Below are 4617 nucleotides of genomic sequence, written 5' to 3' on the forward strand. Positions count from 1 at the left end.
AAAGTAGAAAAATAATAATATGTAGCTCTAATAGTGCGCAATATTGTTTTAGTACCGTACATCACTATGGTGCCATGGTAGATGTTTTAGGCAAAAAATGAAACGGAATTTGTTTCAAGGCTGACATGATGATCATTTTAAAGTTTCCTTACAACTTCTTTTTCACCACAAGTTTCAACATGCACTCTGAGCGTCTCACGGCTTTCATAGGCAAAAGATCACTGAAGTTAAGCCCTGTCAGGCGGGGTTTGTATTTAGAAGGGTGACCTCAAAATATATGACAAAATATATTTTAACACTAAAAAATGCGAACTAAGCAAAGGGGAGATTTCGTTAGCCTACTTTATGCAAAACAAATAAATATTGATACAATTTTTAAGGAAGAGAAGAAGAAGTTCTTGAGTTAAAATATTTTGCCCCCAGCAACAAATTTGTGACATGAAAGCAACTTAAATTTTGAAGCGAGAATATAAAAAGTTACCATCATCTATTGGCTGCACAAGTAAATCACACAATCGAATGCAGCGGGCGCCATGATCAAGTTACTTCGCATGTTTACTCACAAAACAAAGGATAATCTGTGTCAAAATGATTTTTTTTTTGGAATTTAAACTTTTTACCATTTTTTACACTTAACGCATTCAACGATTACAAAAATAGTCAAATGCCCGGAAGCGGAACGGGGAGGGATGTTGATCGCACGTGATGTCCCCACGGTAGCGATTTTGATTGCACGAATGACATTTGACCACCCTCACTTGCCGCCGGGGACAAAATAATTGGGCAAAATTTGAATTTTTTTAAATGAAAATTTCAAAATCCCCACCTCATGCTCGAGCCCCATTCCCTCGGACTTAACATTGTTGGGTGCATTACCCAACAATCTCATTTGCTTGTTTTCGCAAAATTCTTCTCAATGCTGTTGTGTCTTCTCGTAAATTTGAATTCGATCCCTTGACGTCTGAATAGAACTAGCTATCAAGTTCCTGTGCGACACTGACGTTTACTACAAGCTGTTTGTGGGAAAGTCAGGTAACAACATCAACAACAACACAAACAAACAAGCATATGAGAACGTTGCATGATGATCATCGTGGAGCTCAGAGAGTCTTCAGTGTCTCTGGCAATTGGCGTATATTCCATAAATTCCAATTTCAGCCTTTTCGGAAATTCTCTTTATTTCAAAAAACAAACTTCGATTTTAAAGCAAAAAAACAAAGTCCAATCGATTTAGAAAACAACCTAAGATGTCCCTTCAGAGCTTTCACCGCTTCCGTGGGTTCCTTATTTTTTTTTACTACTTTCCACCATAAATGAAGGACAGATTCCCGTCATTTGAAAATAAAACAAGTGGTCTGGTAAAACTGCTTTTGTGACATGAGATCCAAGGTACATCTTGTCGGCCAAGGATTGATTTCAGCGAACTTTATCAGTATTTCTTGCAAATGGGAACCAAATAATTTTTTGAACGTGAAATAATATTGTTTTTTCTTTGCAAGACCTGAAATTTTACCAAATCACAACTAAATACTGGCAGACAAAGAATATCTAGGTCATTTGTATCGCAAGAAAATGACAAGCTGCCCATTACACTGAAACATTTTGAATACCCTGGTTTCATTTGCAAATGGTGGCTTTCGGTGCAATATAAATAATAAATAATTGATATGACCCACTGAAGTTTTCGCCTAAGAATGGTTCATTCCGTGTTTTCAAATTCCCAGGTCATTGTGTTAAACTGAAGGAAAACAGTACAACACAAAGCCTGTCGACTCGAAAGGAAATTTTTCCAAAACCGGGTCGGTTTTTTTCCCAATCCAATCATCGTAATAAATCCCTAAATACTTCTTAATGAGCCACAGTTTCCTATACGGTCGTTTTTTATCGAAGATGAATGATGGGGACATACTGGTACTTAGCATATTGGCCTGCTAAGCCGATATGATAAGCAATCACAAGATTCACCACTGAACATTTTCCTGCCAATTATTTGTGAAGTGCCACTGTAAGGAGAATTCAAGTCTTTGGATTTTGGCTATTTATGGGGAAAGGAATGATTCCCAACAAATAGGGAATATGCAGATGAGACTCTTGATCTTCGAGTGTGAGGTAATATGATGTAAAAGAATTAAAATACAGTCCCAAAACTATCGGTATGAAAATATCAGCCGTGTTCTTTGAGATCCTCACCTGAAATTCGCCGCTACCCTTTCAGAACGCACTCGTTCTTGGTCCGACTGATCTTCGGTCATTCTCTCGTCGCTCACAAGTCAAATTGCCTCGTTTAAAAGGGAAGACACTGTCTGCTGTGAAGCAGAACCTGCACGATTTGCAGCTATGTTCAAAATGGTGCTATCTGACCCGAGCAGCATGAGTATCTGCGGGCGCCAGTTTTGTCTTGCTTTCAGCAGCAATTACCGACCCCTCCCCCAATTCCAATTCATACCCATACCCATCCCTCTCCTCCCTCTCTGTGAGAGATGCTATTTCACGATATGTCTGTCTGCGTTATGCCTCTTTGTGTTATCCCTCTTTCTTTGATGGCCATTTTCAGCTTTGGATTGATGCATTTATGATTTGGACGATTTAATTTCAAAAACTGATCATTGGCCCAGAGGCCAAAACCCGAGGAGGCACCCTAGGATTTCCCACGTGTATACATACACGGATAAAAAAGATTTGTTGAAAAAGTAAGAAATGTGTCTGTAATGTAGTCTCGGGTAATATTTTAGCAAGTGCGCACAGTGATGTCACCTTCCAGCTTTGCCATCTTCTAGCAGCATTTCTGAGCATTTGAAGGTCTTGCATCTTCGAGAAGCATTTTTAAGTGCGCATTTTGCACTTCAGTGATTTCTTTGAATTGAAAAGCATTCAACGGTACTGAATAAATTTGGTTTGTCAGACACAAATCAGCAACGAGGTGGACATACTCGATCCAACAGATCACAAATATCTCAGAACACAATGACGAATCTCAACTCAAACGTTAGAAACACTGAAAACTCAGAGTTGCATCGATATTATCAGAAAGAGATATAAAGTTTGTTACATCAGTTTCCATTTGAATATGTCACACTCAAACATAAACAAGTCAGTGATTACAATTCAAAGAGGATACTTTATGAATTCTGTCTTTGTTAACCCTTTTCTGAAAATCTCTACGCATTTGTTTCTTCCATATTTATCAGATCTACTTATTAGGAATGATTTTACAGACCTGCTTTTCAATGCTTGTTCACATTTTATGTCTTTGTGAGAAGACAGTTCATTATTGAGGGAATTTGCGAGCCTGTTTGGTCATACATCATAGACATTTGTAGTTCATTTGCCGCAAGGGATTGTAATGCCTCTTTTAGCCAAATTTTTGAGAAAAGAACATTCGGTTATCTCAATGAAAAGGAAGAGAGCCTTTTCATGACACTAAGAACATGTATATTTTCTGCTGGTATGCGGTTTTTACAGTTCATTAGCAGGACACGCTGCTTGGACGTGTCCCTTGGGTATTTCTGATTGGTGGGGTTTCAGTATTTAAAGTCTGTGCAGTGTGAGTTTGTCCTCTCACTCTCGCTTTCCATGCTCACATTGAAGTTTGTAGCCTGAAGAATGGATAATAAGTCAGCTCAATCGGATCGAGACGTTTTAACCTCTCCAGCGCCCGAAGTTGTGGAAAACTCGTCATCACAGCAGGATCAATCAAATCCACCTTTGGTCAATCAAGTGTGCTCTCTATTCAAAACCTACCTGGCATCCCAACTCGAGGAAAAAAGCAAGCAGTTCGAGGGAAAGTCGAAAGTCGTTAAGGAAGCCGCCGAGTTTAAATTCAAGGGTAATAGGAAACAGTTCGAGTTGAATGCCCAATTGGACCCCATCTTTGGTCAGATAGAGATCAACCTGAACCAGCCGCAAGAGGTCCGCAAGCTAGTGGCAGAAGGGAGACAGTTCATAAAGAAGCGGCAAAAATTAATAAAGCTCGCAGACAGAAACAAAGACGGGTGGCTGGTAGTGCAGGAATACGAGTCGGATGAGCTTGGTTCCAATTCTGAAGATGAGAAGAAAATTCGGAAGGCTAAATTATTGGCTGAAAAGAAAAGAAAGGAATGCAAGGCTAGTTTGGGCAATACTTCTAAAAAGTTTAAATCTACTATCGATGTTCAATTTTTTCGCGGTAAGACCTTTCATTTCTTTGTGATATCTCATGTTGGTTGCCACTTGGCCGTGTCCCTTGGGTATTTCTGATTGGTGGGGTTTCAGTTTTTAAAGTCTGTACAGTGTGAGTTAGTCCTCTCACTCTCTCGCTTTCCATGCTCACATTGAAGTTTGTAACCCCCCCCCTCCCCCCCCCCACCCGCCCTTGCCAGTTTTTTAATTTTTTCATCATGTTCTAATTTCTTTTTCCCAGGCCGTTCAGAATATGTTGCAGGCATCAACCGTTGTTACAGATGCAATCGCACCGGGCATTGGGCCAAGGAATGCAGAGTCGGAAACCCTTTTGTCGCACAGTCCAACAAAAGCGGTTTCCTTTATTCAAGCAGTGCCACACCTACTAAGCCTGGATCAGGAGGATTCAATGATGGGGCATCCAAATTTTAGTGTTAATGACGCTCCTTTAGACGAACT

This window comes from Montipora capricornis, chromosome 2 (genome assembly GCF_036669925.1).
Source record: "Montipora capricornis isolate CH-2021 chromosome 2, ASM3666992v2, whole genome shotgun sequence".
Lineage (NCBI taxonomy): Eukaryota > Metazoa > Cnidaria > Anthozoa > Scleractinia > Acroporidae > Montipora > Montipora capricornis.